The sequence below is a fragment of the Salmo trutta genome, chromosome 7, assembly GCF_901001165.1.
Source record: "Salmo trutta chromosome 7, fSalTru1.1, whole genome shotgun sequence".
Taxonomy (NCBI): Eukaryota; Metazoa; Chordata; class Actinopteri; order Salmoniformes; family Salmonidae; genus Salmo; species Salmo trutta.
In genome coordinates this window covers 34,024,111-34,041,211 of record NC_042963.1, presented here as the reverse complement: position 1 = coordinate 34,041,211, position 17,101 = coordinate 34,024,111, and the positions used below count along the sequence as shown (strand labels likewise).

Below are 17,101 nucleotides of genomic sequence, written 5' to 3'. Positions count from 1 at the left end.
AGAGAGATCTCTGCATACAAAGAGAGAGGGAGAGATTCAGAGAGATTGAGTGACACAGAGAGATTGAGTGACACAGAGAGATCGAGCTACAGAGAGAGAGATTGAACTATTGAGAAAACTACTGACTGGGTTTTTAAACCAAGGGAAAGGGGATGGGATTGGTTGAGGGAAAAGGAGCAGGTGTCTTGCTTGGTGACTGATTGGTGACTGATTGGGGAATGATGATTGTCACCTGTGAGGGGAGAAGGAGAGAAAAGAAACACACACAGGATACTCACACAGGATACCTGTATCCGTAACACTCCCACCCTTAAAAGAGCAACCCTAGGGGGGATTTACAATGAATACTCACAAGATCAAACAAAGTCAACCTCACGAAGCATACAAAAATCATTTTTACACACGAGACAAAGCATCTGCTAACACATTATCAGAACCCTTTTTTGTGGCGGATCTCCAAATTATAATTCTGCACAATAAGCGCCCAACGCATAAGGCGCTGGTTCTGGTTGTACATTCGGTGGAGAAACACTAAGGGGTTATGATCAGTATATACGATCACTGGTAAGGCACTAGAACCAATATACACTTCAAAGTATTGCAGAGCTAACAACAAAGCTAGAGCTTCTTGCTCAATGGTTGCATAGTTTGCTTGACATTTGTTACATTTTCTTGAAAAATAACAGGATGATCCACTCCATTCTTGTCCTGCTGCAGTAGAACAGCACCAGCACCTCTGGCACTAGCATCTACTTCAAGTTTAAACGGCCGTTCAAAATCCAGAGCAGCAGTAATACAGGGGTATTACATAAGAGTGCTTTAGCAGTATCAAAAACTACCTTACAGTCCGGGGACCACTCAAACGATCTAGCCGGACTGAGCAAATCGGTCAAGGGAGCAACTACCGCAGAGAAGTTTTTACCGAAACTATGGTAGTAGCCAACCATCCCTAAAAAGCGGCATAGCTCTCGTCTGGTGGTAGGTGCGGGAAATGCAGTGATAGCCAAGACTTTGGCATCAACAGGGTGCACCTGTCCATGGCCGACCTCTTTGCCGAGATAGGTAACAGTAGCCTTCCCAAACTCGCACTTTGCCAAGTTCAGGGTTAGAGAAGCAGCTGCCAAACGCTCACATACTACCCTTAGAGAGTTAACATGATCTGACCACTCAGACAAATAAATCACTAGATCATCAAGGTATGCACTACAATTGGGAACGCCAGCTAATACGGCGTTAACCAGTTGTCGGAAAGTGGCTGGTGCATTCCCAAAAGCCATGACAGAGTATTGTAGGAAGTTGTCTGGGGTCACAAAGGCAGAAATCTCAGAAGCACGTGAGGTTAACGGAGCCTGCCAGTAACCTTTTTAAGAGGTCCAACTTAGTTACATAAGTAGCAGCACCAACAGTGTCGATACAGTCGTCCAGTCTGGGTAACGGGAATGAATCTGGCATTGTGACAGAATTTACCTTTCGATAATTTGTACATAACCTGGACGTACCATCAGATTTAGGAACCAGAATGCAAGGAGAACTCCAAGGGCTTGAACTTGGCGTAGTCAGGTTGTTCTCCAACAAATATCTCACTTCATCCCTCATTATCTTCCTCTTAGAAGCGTTGACACGATATGGGTGTTGCTTGATAGGGGCAGCATTTCCAACATTAATGTCATGTTCCAACACGTTTATGCGAGTAGGAACGTCATTAAAGAGACATGGAAAACTGTGTAGTAGCCTCACAATATCGTCGGCCTGTCCGTCCGTTAAATGAACCAGACCTGACTGGAGAGACAGCAGCATTTCTGAGTTGGGCAATCTCACACACTGCTGCTGAGTATTGCGCAACTCTAATCCATCTCCATCATTAATATGACAGTCCACTATCGCAGAAGTAGAAAAGACTAGAGGTCGACCGATTATGATTTTTCAACGCCGATAACGATTATTGGAGGACCCAGAAAACCCGATACCGATTAATCGGCCGATTTAAAAAAAAAATTAGCTATTTTTTATTTGTAATAATGACAATTACAACAATTCTGAATTATCACTTATTTTAACATAATATATACATCAATAAAATCAATTTAGCCTCAAATAAATAATGAAACATGTTCAATTTGGTTTAAATAATGCAAAAACAAAGTGTTGGAGAAGAAAGTAAAAGTGCATTATGTGTCATGTAAGAAAGCTAACGTTTAAGTTCCTTGCTCAGAACATGAGAACATATGAAAGCTGGTGGTTCCTTTTAACATGAGTCTTCAATATTCCCAGGTAAGAAGTTTTAGGTTGTAGTTATTATAGGAATTATAGGACTATTTCTCTATACGATTTGTATTTCATATACCTTTGACTATTGGATGTTCTTATAGGCACTTTAGTATTGCCAGTGTAACAGTATAGCTTCCGTCCCTCTCCTCGCTCCTACCTGGGCTCAAACCAGGAACACATCGACAACAGCCACCCTCGAAGCATTGTTACCCATGTAGAGCAAGGGGAACAACCACTCCCAGAGCGAGTGACGTTTGAAACGCTATTAGCGCGCACCCGCTAACTAGCTAGCCATTTCACATTGGTTACACCAGCCTAATCTCGGGAGTTGACAGGCTTGAAGTCATAAACAGCGCAATGCATTGCGGAGGGCTGCTGGCAAAACACACGAAAGTGCTGTTTGAATGAATGCTTACGAGCCTGCTGGTGCCTACCATTGCTCAGTCAGACTGCTCTATCAAATCATAGACTTAATTAGAACATAATAACACACAGAAATATGAGCCTTAGGTCATTAATATGGTTGAATCCGGAAACTATCACGTTTATTCTTTCAGTGAAATACGGAACCGCTCTTTAATCACCACTTCATTAAGTCAGGATTCCTATTGACTTAGCCATGCCTCCTTGCCCATCTAACATTTCCTCATCTCCCACCCTTTCTAATGCGACTATCCCCGATGCTTCTCCCTCTTTTTCCCCTGCCCCGCTACAAAGTTTCTCCCTGCAGGCAGTCACTGAGTCCAAGGTGCTAAAGGAGAACCTTCAACTTGACCCCAAAAAAACATCTGGGTCAGATGGTTTAGACCCTTTCTTCTTTAAGGATGCTGCCCCTATCATCGCAAAGCCGATATCTAACCTTTTTAACCTGTCTCTCCTTTATGCAGCCACAGTTCATCCTTTATTTAAAGGGGGAGATCAAGCTGATCTTAACTGTTTTAGGCCTATTTCTATTTTGCCCTGTTTATCAAAAGTGTTGGAAAAACTTGTCAATAATCAACTGACTGGCTTTCTTGATGGCTATAGTATTCTCTCGGGTATGCAATCTGGTTTCCGCTCAGGTTATGGATGTGTTACTGCAACCTTAATGGTCCTCAATGATGTCACCATTGCCCTTGATTCTAAGCAATATTGTGCTGCTATTTTTATTGACTTGGCCAAAGCTTTTGATACGGTAGACCATTCCATTCTTGTGAGCCGGCTAAGGAATATTGGTGTGTCTGAGGGGTCTTTGGCCTGGTTTGCTAACTACCTCTCCCAAAGAGTGCAGTGTATAAAGTCAGAACATCTGCTGTCTCAGCCACTGCCTGTCACCAAGGGAGTACCCCAAGGCTCAATCCTCGACCCCTCTCAATTTACATCAAGAACATAGCTCAGGCAGTAGGAATCTCTCTCATCCATTTATATGCAGATGATACAGTCTTATACTCAGCTGGCCCCTCCCCGGGTTTTGTGTTAAATGCTCTACAACAAAGCATTCTTAGTGTCCAACAAGCTTCTGGCGCAGGCGTTCCGCTAGCGACCCACCTCGACAACATCCGGTGAAATTGCAGAGCGCCAAATTCAAAATACAGAAATACTCATAATTATACTCAAGATTAACTTCTTGTTAATCCAGCCGCTGTGTCAAATTTCAAAAAGGCTTTACGGCGAAAGCATACCATGCGATTATCTGAGGACAGCGCCCCGCTTACAAAAGCATACAAACATTTTCAAGCCAAGTAGAGGAGTCACGAAAGTCAGAAATAGCAATAAAATGAATCACTTACCTTTGAGCTTCATCTGGTTGCAGTCACAAGAGTCCCTGTTACATAATAAATGTTTGTTTTGTTCGATAAAGTTCCTCTTTATGTCCCAAAAACTCTGTTTTGTTGGCTCATTTTGTTCAGTAATCCACTGGCTCAATGGCGGTCACAACATGCAGACGAATACATCCTAATAGTACCGGTAAAATTCGTTGAAACATGTCAAACGATGTTTATAATTAATCCTCAGGTTGTCTATTGTCTAAATAATGGATAATATTGCAACCAGACAATAGCGTATTCAATAGAAAGGAAAAAGAACGAAGGGCGCGCAATCGGTCACTCGCGCAAACGAGCTCTGCTTGATTCTGCATGCCACTTACAAAATGGTCTCATTCTTCCTCATTTTTCAGAAAACAAGCCTGAAACAATGTCTAAAGACTGTTGACATTTAGTGGAAGCCATAGCAATCGGGGTCCTAACCATTTAGATACTCTATAGGCATTCAATTGAACACTACACACATCAAAAAAATCCCACTTCCTGGATGGATTTTGCTCAGGTTTTCACCTGCTATATCAATTCTGTTATACTCTCAGACATTATTTTAACAGTTTAGGAAACTTTGGAGTGTTTTCTATCCAAATCTACCAATTATATGCATATTCTAGCTTCTGGGCCTGAGTAACAGGCAGTTTACTTTAGGCACGCTTCTCATTCAGATGTCGAAATACTGCCCCCAAGCCATAACAAGTTAAAGTAAGTAACTTTGGCCTTCCGGATAGCCAGAGTGGACTTATTTCTAATTTGCCTGAACAATAGCCAGTCAGCCTGAGTATGCGTGTGCCAAACCTTTCGCCAAATGCAATTCTTGAAGTGGAGTAACTCTGCAAGATCCTGGTCGAACCAGGGGCTGAACCTGTTTGTAATTTTTTTTTTATTATGGGGGCGTGTTTGTTAACAATACCACTGAAAATATCAAAATGAACATCCAAGCATCTTCAACAGAGGGGATCAAGCTGATTCTATACCAATTTACAGAGGCCAGTTCATGAAGAAAGGCTTGCTCATTAAAGTTTTTTAGCAAGTGTCTATGACAAATCAGGACAGGTCGTTTCACTGAGCAGCCATTACGAACACAGGCTGTAAAACAGTGATCACTATGATCATTACAGAAAACTCCAGACTTATGCCAATCAGGATTATTTGTGAGGATAACATCGAGGAGAGTAGCCTTTTGTGGGAGTTTGGAGTCATACCTTGTGGGATTGGTGATAATCTGAGAAAGATTTAGGGAGTCCCATTGCTTTAGGACTTGGTCAGGTGGTTTAAGCATGTCCCAGTTTAGGTCACCTAGCAGGATGAATTCAGACTTAGTGTAAGGGGCCAGGAGAGAGCTTAGGGCAGGTAGGGGACAGGCCGGTGCTGATGGAGGACGATAGCACCCAGCAACAGTCAACAAAGTTTAATGCTTAAAACCAAGTTTAATGCTTAAAACCAGCAAATCAAATTGTTTGGTGATAGACTTGGTAGAGACAACTGAGCACTGAAGGTGATCCTTGGTAAAGATTGCCACTCCCCCACCTTTGGAAGATCTGTCTTGCCGAAAAATGTTATAACCAGAAAGGTTAACATCAGTATTCAAAACATTCTTCCTTAACCACGTCTCAGTAATGACCAGCACATCTGGATTGGAGCTGTGAACCCACACTTTCAATTGATCCATTTTAGGTAATACGCTTCTAGTGTTAACATGCAGAAAACCCAGGCTTTTATGAGAGCAGAAATAAGTGAAGCAGATATCAGAGCACAAGTCAGAATTGGGGCTAGCAACAGTAGGTGGGCCAGGGTGTACATGCACATTTCCAGATATCATCAACAGTAATACAATCAAGGCACGGCATAGTACAGGGATTCACTGCTTTAGCACACTCCGCCAACCCGGATGTAGTAGCCGTGTCTGAATCCTGGCTTAGGAAGGCCACCAAAAATCCTGAAATTTCCATCCCTAACTACAATATTTTCCGACAAAATAGAACAGCCAAAGGGGGCGGAGTTGCAATCTACTGCAGAGATAGCCTGCAGAATTCTGTCATACTATCCAGGTCTGTGCCCAAACAATTCAAGCTTCTACTTTTAAAAATACACCTTTCCAGAAACAAGTCTCTCACCGTTGCCACTTGTTATAGACCCCCTTCAGCCCCCAGCTGTGCCCTGGAAACCATATGTGAATTGATTGCCCCCCATCCATCTTCAGAGTTCGTACTGTTAGGTGACCTAAACTGGGATATACTTAACACCCCGGCCGTCCTACAACCTAAGCTAGATGCCCTCATTCTCACACAAATTATCAAGGAACCTACCAGGTACAACCCAAAATCCGTAACCTTGTGCACCCTCTTAGATATCATCCTGACCAACTTGCCCTCTAAATACACCTCTGCTGTCTTCAACCAGGATCTCAGCAATCACTGCCTCATTGCCTGCGTGCATCATGGGTTTGCGGTCTAATGACCACCCCTCATCACTGTCAAACACTCCCTAAAACACTTCAGCGAGCAGGCCTTTCTAACCGACCTGGCCCAGGTATCCCCATCCCCATGCCCCGTTCAAAAAATGTAGAAATAAGAACAGATATAGCCCTTGGTTCACCCCAGACCTAACTGCCCTTGACCAGCACAAAAACATCCTGGGGCGTTCTGCATTAGCATCGAATATCCCCCGCGATATGCAACTGTTCAGGGAAGTCAGGAACCAATATACTCAGTCAGTTAGGAAAGCTAAGGCTAGCTTTGTAAAACAGACATTTGCTTCCTGTAGCACTAATTCAAAAAAGTTTTCGAACACTGTAAAGTCCATGGAGAATAAGAGCACCTCCTCCAAGCTGCCACCTGCACTGAGGATAGGAAACACTGTCACCACCGATAAATCTACGATAATCAATCATTTTAATAAGCATTTTTTCCGCGGCTGGCCATGCTTTCCACCTGGCTACCCATACCCCGGCCAACACCTCAGCACCCCCTGCAGCAACTTAATATCTGATCAATTAGTCTTCTAATTAATTAATTAATTATTCTTTACCTCACGTTAGTCTCATTCCAAACGTCGTAATTTGTTGGTTATCTGCACGAACCCAGCCTTTACTATGAATCATCCATACATCAATTGTCTTAATCATATATTTACTAACTAACTAAATAATCACAGAAATGCATAAACAAACAAAAAGTAGATATGGTTACAAGGAAATGATAGGGGAGGTTCCCTTGTGTGCTTAGCCGATATGACGGCTTGGTGGACAAAGGGAAGTGGGTGTGGACTGAGAAGGGTGGGAAAGACAAAAGGCAGTTGATAATTATATTAATTGAAATGCTAATCTTTTGCACATGAACGCTCACTCATTTTGGAATAATTGCAATCAATATATATTTACGCCAAGTGTGTTGTTCTGATCTCTGTTGGAATCGTCAGTCCTTCTGTTGGAAAGCTCATCCAAGCGTCTCTCTGCTTCCCTGAAGTCTTTAGTGGTTAGGATGGATACTTCAGAGTACCATTCAGAAATGTTCTTATAGAATAGATGTTTCGGGCGGTTGTCGGTCTTCGCATCCCAGGTTCACATCATTTCTAGCTGCAGACTAGTAATTAGTATCGAAGATTGGCTCTTATTCTGTCGGGATCGATAGTCTCAGAGTTTAACCATTGCCACCCATGTAGCCAATGCTCCACGTGGTATGGTTAGGAATTCAACAACCATTACAACATTAGCTTAGACTGAGGTTTTTGTGGTCTCTACTCAAACCTTTGCCCCCTCAGCTGACTGAGGTATGCATGGTCTGAAGAGGATTTCTTCAGGTGGGGTTTTTATTCGTAACAGTAGAAAAGGGCTGTCCCATGAGCCAGATCATGTCTGTGCTCATGGGAGCGGGCCAATGACTTAGTTAAACTTTAAAGGTAATACAGTTCTCTCACATTAACGGTTTACATAATTTCACAAATAGTTTCATCTTTACTCATTCATTTTATACAATAATTAAACGCAAACCTCATAACGGAGGCACCTGTATAAACAGAGTTATGGTAATGTGGCAGTATTGTCTTTCATGAGGTCATTAACACGAAACAAAACAGACCGGGTCGCAGCTGACTTCTCCACCGACTGTTTACACATTCTCCAAAACATGGATATTGTTCAGTTCTCAAGTTCTGGGATGTAGAAGAAGTTCCTTTGTTCTACTGTGAAACTCTCTCTCTATGTGTCTCTTTCTGCATAGCCAGGAGGAAAGAGTCTCCTCCAGGAATTTACGACCTGAGATAACAGAACCTGGGTGTAGGAGAGGAAAGAGGGGGAAGGCACTCGCTATACCCAAAGAGGGCCACGTCATGACACCTGCCTTTCTAAAATCTTCAAACGCCAAGTTAAAAAGCAGATCACCGACCATTTCAAATCCCACCGTACCTTCTCCACTATGCAATCTGGTTTCAGATCTGGTCATGGGTGCACTTCAGCCATGCTCAAGGTCCTAAACGATAGCATAATTGCCATCGATGAAGACAGTACTGTGCAGCCGTCTTCATCAACCTGGCCAAGGCTTTCGACTCTGTCACACACCACATTCTTATCGGCAGACTCAACAGCCTTGGTTTCTGAAATGACTGCCTCGCCTGGTTCACCAACTACTTCTCAGATAGAGTTCAATGTGTCAAATCGGAGGGCCTGTTTTTCCGGACCTCTGGCAGTCTCTATCGGGGTGCCACAGGGCTCAATTCTCGGGCCGACTCTTTTCTCTGTATACATCAATGATGTCGCTCTTGCTGCTGGTGAGTCTTTGATCCACCTCTATGCAGACAACACCATTCTGTATATATCTGGCCCTTCTTTGGACACTGTGCTAACAAACCTCCAAACGAGCTTCAATGCCATACAACTCTCCTTCCATGGCCTCCCAACTGCTTTTAAATGCTAGTAAAACTAAGTGCATGCTCTTCAACCGATTGCTGCCCTCACCCTCCCGCCTGACTAGCATCACTACTCTGGACGGTTCTGACCTAGAATATGTGGACAACTGCAAATACCTAGGTGTCTGGTTAGACTGTAAACTCTCCTTCCAGACTCACATTATGCATCTCCAAACCAAAATTAAATATAGAATCGGCTTCCTATTTAGCAACAAAGCCTCCACTCATGCCGCCAAACATACCCTCGTAAAACTGACTATCCTACCGATCCTTGACTTCGGTGATGTCATTTACAAAATAGCCCCCAACATTCTTCTCAGCAAGCTGGATGTAGTCTATCACAGTGCGTCCGTTTTATCTCCAAAGCCCCATATACTACCCGCCACTGCGACCTCTATGCTCTCGTTGGTTGGGCCTCACTAGATATCCATCGCCAAACCCACTGGCTCCAGGTCATCTATAAGTCTTTGCTAGGTAAAGCCCAGCCTTATCTCAGCTCACTGGTCACCATAGCAACACCCACCCGTAGCACGCGCTCCAGCAGGTATATTGCACTGCTCATCCCCAAAGCCAACACTTCCTTTGGCCACCTTTCCTTCCAGTTCTCTGCTGCCAATGACTGGAACGAATTGCTGGAGTCTTTTATCTCTCTCTCTAACTTTAAGCATAAGCTGTCAGAGCAGTTTACCGATCACTGTACCTGTACACAGCCAATCTGTAAATAGCACACCCAACTACCTCATCCCCATATTATTACTTACCCCTTGCTCTTTTGCACCCCAGTATCTCTACTTGCACATCATCATCTGCACATATATCATTTCAGTATTAATGCTAAGTTGTAATTATTTTCGCCTCTATGGCCTATTTATTGTCTACCTCCCTACTCTCCTACATTTGCACACTGTACAACGATTCTTTCTATTTTTCTTTTTTTTGTGTTATTGACTGCTTTTGTTTATGTGTAACTTTGTGTTGTTTTTGTCGCACTGCTATGCCTTATCTTGGCCAGGTCGCAGTTGTAAATGAGAACTGGCCTACCTGGTTAAATAAAGGTTAAATAAAAAATACAAAATAAAGTGCTGATTTATGACATGCCATTTACACTTATCACACCTGTCAGCTAACCAAGCTCTCCATGGTCTTTCACATGAAAATGGGAAAAGGTGTAGAATGATGATCTACGCTTACTGTTGGATGGCAACAAGATCATATTGTACAGCAATTTCATCAGTTAACATGAATACAAAGCCGGCGAGAGGTGGTTAGAATAGGACGGGAGGCCAAAAGTCCGTGTAACCAATAGAGAGTCAGAGTCCCAACTGTGGGAACAAACAGTCTGACCCATGGTTGGGTAAAGAAAGTTTGTAGTCAACAAAGTATGCCGGAGTCATGAGGCAAATAGCAAAATAGCAAAATGCACAAGAATTAAAAAATATATATAAAACGACCTGGGGCTAGTCATTGTAAGTTCAGAGTCACTCGCCCCAACGTGCATGTGTGCTGGAGGCAAGCGAAAGCACGTGAGAGAGGGGTGAGTGTGGGGGAGGTACCTCTACCAGACAGGGGGAGACAGGCCAGGGCAGACGGTGAACAGAGAGGGGTGAGTGTGGTGGAGGTACCTGTATCAGACAGGGGGAGACAGGCCAGGGCAGACAGTGAACAGAGAGGGGTGAGTGTGGTGGAGGTACCTGTATCAGACAGGGGGAGACAATCCAGGGCAGACGGTGAACAGATCACCAGGGGGAATCCAAGTAGCAGTGCAGCAGGCAATGGGAGAAGCTTATTTCTGGAGGCGGATTTCTTGTAGAAAATGCCAGTGAATGGTCTTTGAACAGCAGGAGGGGGCTTCAGAGGATGCTTCAAAGACTCCTGACACTTGTTGGGCCCAAAGACCTTTTACTTCACATCTTAGTGCTAATTGAATGTGTATCTGGCTCAGTTCCAGGTTGGAATGGTGTCCTCAGGTCTCTGCTGTTTGTTGGCTAGAGCATCCTCCGTATAGCTTGGAAAAAGAAAACCTTGGAAGCAGTAATCTCTCCGGTTAATTTTGGTCAAAATAATGTTGTAGGTTTGGAGTTTTGATCTGGAGCGAAGGCCATGCTGTGGAGAGTAGCATCCTGCATATGTACCTGCCGAAAAATCCAAGTTTCTCACTCCAAATCTATCCTTTTGTAAAAAAAACATGTTGAAAGATGTGCGAGCTCACATTAAACTGTGTTTCTCTCTGAGGTGGGCGTGTCATTGACACAACAGTAGCTAAGATGGGGAGAAGTCTGTCCATAATAAAGCACTGCTCTACCTTCTTAACAGCACTATCAACAAGGCAGGTCATACAGGCCCTAGTTTTGTCACACCTGGACTGCTGTTCAGTCATGTGGTCAAGTGTCACAAAAAGGGACTTAGGAAAATTGGATGTACACAGAGAGCTAATATTAATAATCTGCATGTCAATCTCTCCTGGCTCAAAGTGGAGGAGAGATTGAATTCATCACTACTTGTATTTATGAGAGGTATTGACATGTTGAATGCACCGAGCTGTCTGTCTAAACTACTGGTGCACAGTTCAGACACCCATGCATACCCCACAAGACATGTCACAAGAGGTCTCTTCACAGTCCCCAAGTCCAGAACAGACTATGGGAGGCGCACAGTACTGCATAGAGTCAGGACTACATGGAACTCTATTCCACATCAAGTAACTGACACAAGCAGTAAAATTAGATTTAAAAATACACCTTATGGTACTGTGAAGTCAACATAGGCACAGACACATGCATACACACATGATAACATATGCACTATACACACACGTACATATGGATTTTGTATTGTAGCTATGTGGTAGTGGTGGAGTAGGGGCCTGAGGACACAGTGTGTTGTGAAATCTGTGAATGTATTATGAAGTTTTAAAAATTGTATAACTGGCTTAATTTTTCTGGACTGCAGGAAGAGTAGCTGCTGCCTTGGCATAATAAATACAAATACAAATGAGATGTTCGATGAGCAGGTGTCCATATACTTTTGGTAATGTAGTGTATATATACCTACACAATAATATAGTATCTAATTTCACATAGATGGTTTTGAAGCTTTTACCTGTTTTGTGTTATCAGTGTATTGCACTAGACAAATATAGCCTCTGTTCATGTGTGTTAACTCTCTTGACTTTGCTTACTCAGGCACCTATTGAAAACAGAGCTGGGGTCGTTTTTCACAGAATACCTCCAGGTAAGTGATGTTACTGCTAAATGGTGAAATAATATCATGGATAGATTGTTTCTGATTGGGCCATAATATACATTTTTACCAAAGCTTGTTTTATTGAACCTCTCTGTAACTCAGAACCAGTTGCTGACAAAGGGCATGGTCATTCTCCGGGACAAAATAAGATTCTACGAAGGTATTTGTGGTGTCTTACTTTTCATAGAATTTTAGTAGATGTGTTAACAGTGACAGTAGAGAGAGCAGTCAGTGCTCCAAATAAAAATAATTGAACTGAAGCTTACATTACATTTGTCAGGGTTACCTTTGTCAGGGTCTGTGATGTTCTGTGCTTAACGCACCAAAGTCAACTGAGGCCATAGGTCCCAAATTGCTGTGCTTTGTGAGATTATTTTAGTACTAACAGCAGTTGGTTTGCTCCTCCTTTGGTGTTCAGGTCAGAAGTTACTGGACTCTCTGGCAGAGACATGGGACTTTTTCTTCTGTGATGTTCTCAACATGCTACAGGCCATCTTTCACCCAGTACAGGTATCACTCTCCTTCCTCATCTCTCTCTCACTATCTCTCTGTCCTGACTCTCTCTCTCGCTCTCTGATTCTCTCTCAGCAGACAATAAAGAAGAACATTCTCTCAGGGAATTAAAGCTGCATTTTCATAACCCTACATCCCCCTCGCCTCACCCTTCGCTCCATTCCTCTTTCTACCTCTCCCCTTCCTTTCTGCAGGGTAAGGAGCCTAGTGTGAGACAGCTGGCTCTGCTCCATTTCAGGAACACCATAGTTCTGAGTGTGAAGCTGGAGGATGCTCTGTCTCGGCCTCGTGCCCGCATTCCCCCCTCCGTCACGCAAATGCTGCTTATACTGCAGGTATGTACAGAACACCTCTCTCTGTCTTTCTCTCTCCTTTCCTCTGTCTCTTTATGTCCCTCACTCACACACACACATACACGCTCTGACCCGTCTTCTCTCTCTCTGTAGGGTGTCCATGAGTCGCGAGGTGTGAGTGAGGACTACCTGCGTCTGGAGTCTCTGGTCCAGAGGGTGGTCTCTCCTTACCTGGGCACCCACGGCCTCTACTCTGGAGACGGCAGCGTGGCACACTGCTCCTGTGTGCTTGGTAAGATACATATACTGCCCTGTTCACTGTTCCACTACGTTTTCCCTCTCCTTTACTCTCCTTCTCTTACACACTCTGTCCTCCCACAGAGAATCGTTTCCAGTGGTGCTGGCCTAAGCAGCCTGTGGACCAGCCGTCTAAGAACCCTGTGGTTCGTTCTAAGAGTTACAACATCCCTCTCCTCCTGACGCCCGTGGCAGAGTACGACCCTGATGCCAGCTCGGTGGGCAGCGGGGGCATCCGACGACACTCTGCCTGTGAGATCATCTCCTGCCTAGAGGAACAGGGCCTGGCCTACGCCGACATTGCCTCTGGAATTGACACCTCCAGCACCTCTGCTAACAGGCTCTGTGTGGTTCCACAGTCCACAGGTAGGGCCTCAGTCCTCCTCACTAGGTCCTTACTAGGTTAGGCTATGCATACACTACAAACTCTAAACTTCCAGAGGCGCAGGTGCATAAGTTGCCATAGTAGGAAAAATAAGAAAAATACTCTTGCCAGACTGATTGAGCCTAACCGACAACCTTCCCTCTGGCAGGAACTATGGAGTCTCCTCTCCCCTCCCCCTTAATCCCCCCTCTCCACTCCCCAGGACCCCTCTACAGGACGGAGGTAACAATGACCCTCACAGACATGGTCAATGGTGCCCCCACCTCTCCCCCCAGCGGATCTTCCAGCCCAGAGACCATCATTGGACAGGTGCTAGAGTCCCTGGACACAGATTTAGATGGGATATTCATAGAATTCCCACCCTGCTGCTCGGAGTCAGTGGGATATGGTCGGGAGAGCAGGCAGAGCACTGTGTAGAGAGGGAATCATGAGAAGAAGGTGCGCCTTAGGCACACACGTGTAGGATCAGCTTGCCCTCCCCAAATATCTTAGCTTAGACATTGGATGGAAATGCTAAACTTAGATCAGTCTTTAGGCTAGAGGCAACCTCGTCCTTATAAGGATTTTGTGGCTAAGTGCACTCCATACTTCTCTCCACAAGATACCTCTTTTTAGTCAGCATTTCCTTGGAGAAGAAAAAAAACTAACTTTTCTAAGCATTTGATTCGATCTGATAATGTCAGCATTTTTTGGGATGTGTTTTGTTTAGTGTGTTTTGAAACTTAACTCTCACCACTATGATGCCATAACCTGTGGGCATTTGGCTGTGGGCCCTTGGATTGTGTCTGGGTTTTCTACAAAAGCTTGGGAGAACTGCAGTTACCAGAAAAGCTTTTGGAGTAAATAGAGTATGTGAATATGATTGTCACATCTTGCTCCTCATTCTAAGAACCGGCATAGTCCAATATGTATTAACCTGGCTTGTCCCAGCTCTATGTTCCCTCTCCCCTCTGTGTGGTTTTTCACTGTCATGCCAAACATGTATGGCGTGAAAATGATAGTCAGAGGAGATGGCTAAAATACGTCTGGGACCGGTCTATCATCCTCTTTTCAATAGTCATAAAGCAGTCATGTTATGATTTACTTAATAACGAAATGTCATTGTTTGTTTACTGTTTACATGGGAAGAGAAAATGAGGGTTTAATGATATTGAATGTTGTATCATTCACTGTGTTGTGCGGCACTTCAACTGTAAATACATTTTTGTTTTTAGGACAGCTAGATATTGTGAAGTAAGCTTTTTAACTTAACTTGTGACTTCAATAAGGGCTTTTTAACTGAAGCTATTTTTATGATGTTTTACCTCAACCGTTTTTGTATACTTTGCTTTTTTTTTTTAAATCTGTAATTAGACGTTTTTATCCATGATTGTAAATTATCATTAATTTGTGATATCAGATTTTAATAAACATTTCAGTGGCTAAGTACAGATTTCCATTGCCTTCTTAAATAAAATGTTATTTAGTCCATTGACTTAATTTAATCAGAGAGGAAGTGGCAAAGCGAGAGGTTTCACTCAGGGCAAAATCTGTCCGTGAAAATAAACCCACGAAGTAAGGACATTTTGTATGGCGGTCAAAGACTGTCAAAAACAAATGTAATTGCTAATTTGCTACGTGAGGAAGTTTCATAATGGTTAGATTGTTGCAAATGCACTAATATACAGTAAGTGGACACACGTGGTATTTAAGCAACTTTGAAAAAAAACCACTTTATATCTGAGTTGTGCCTGTTCTCATAGAGATAGATAGAGTACTCATCATGGATATAACCCGTTATAGGTTGTTATCAACAAAACTTCACAATACAGTGCAGTGCCTTAGATTTGGCTGCTAGGGGGCAAGGAGACCACCAGCTCTGCTAAAACCATTGACAACTGCATGCCGTTTTCTAGAGATTATTAAATAAATGTTATGACTATTTGGTTTTAATATCACCTCTTGAAGAGCAGTCAGAACACCACATTTCCGATTATTCCACATTTAGCTCTATCATCAGAGTTATGCACCAAGTAACTGCATGCTTTTCATAGTCAGTAAACAATTGATCATGTAATTTCAGATACTAGAGGGCCTATCAATTTGGCATGTAGCTAGCTAACCAAAGAACGTTTAGCTTGCTTTATCAGCGATTAGGCTTTTGAAAAGAGCTTGGACATCGGCAAATCCTCGTCCTGGTAAAGTGACTCAGTCGGACTACTGTCATCACTATAGATGGCAAGCAACTCAAACAATATTTGTATATAGCCATCTAGTTCCTCCTTAAAGTTAGCTCGTTAACTAGCCATATTGAGGTGATATGTTAGCTAGCCAATTCGACGTGGTAAATCAATCAATGCAGCAATTGTGATTAAATACGCTCTTAAAAACAATGTTGAAAAGGGGATAATGTTAGTCAACTTTGCTAGGTAAGCCTACATTGGTTGGAGAAAAAAAGTACATACATAGGTCTACTCACCACCATGTTTAGCCAACTGTAAAGTTTCAACCAGTAGTTTACAAAGTAAACATTATCAGCTAACAGTAGCCTACATCTGCAAATTTCACCCTTCTCCTGCTTGACAGGCAGAGGCCAAAAAGGACTATACATACTCCGGTATAGCTCACTTTTATTTTACATCACTCAAATATCCAATTAATGGCGGTGGCCAATATTGAGCGATATCGTGAGGCTATACCATCACATATCTGAAATTACATGATCAATTGATGTTTACTGATCACGAAAAGCATGCAGTTACTTGGTGCATAACTCTGATGATAGAGCTAAATATGCGCAATTGGTTTGCATGGAATAATCAAACATTTGTAGTTCTGACTATGCTCTTGAAAAGGTGATTACATTACAACCAAACTGAACAAAAATATAAACGCAACAATTTCAAATATTTTACTGAGTTACAGTTCATAAGAAAATCAGTAAATTGAAATAAATAAATTAGGCCCTAATCTATGGATTTCACATGACTGGGAATACAGAAATGCATCGGTTGGTCACAGATTCCTTTTAAAAAAGTTGGGGTGTGGATCAGAAAACCAGTCAGTATCTGATGTGACCACCATTCGCCTCATGCAGCACAACATCTCCTTTGCACAGAGTTGATAAAGCTGTTGATTGTGGCCTGTGAAATGTTGTCCCACTCCTCTTCAATGGCTGTGCAAAGTTGCTTGATATTGGCGGGAACTGAAACACGCTGTCATACACGTCGATCCAGAGCATCCCAAACATGCTCAATGGGTGACATGTGTGCAGACCATGGAAGATCTGGGACATTTTCAGCTTCCAGGAATTGTGTATAGATCCTTGTGACATGGGGCCGTGCATTATTTACATTCGCTCTTATCCAGAGCGACTTATAAATTGGATCATGCTGAAACATGATGTGATGGCGACGGAT

The 17,101-nt window shown here is 43.1% G+C and overlaps 1 pseudogene; it reads left to right on the top strand.

The window, feature by feature from the left end:
* LOC115197287 (proline-rich protein 5-like) overlaps window positions 1–15,131 on the top strand; it is a 76,933-nt pseudogene extending 61,802 nt beyond the window's left edge.
* The last annotated feature ends 1,970 nt before the right edge of the window (window positions 15,132–17,101 follow it).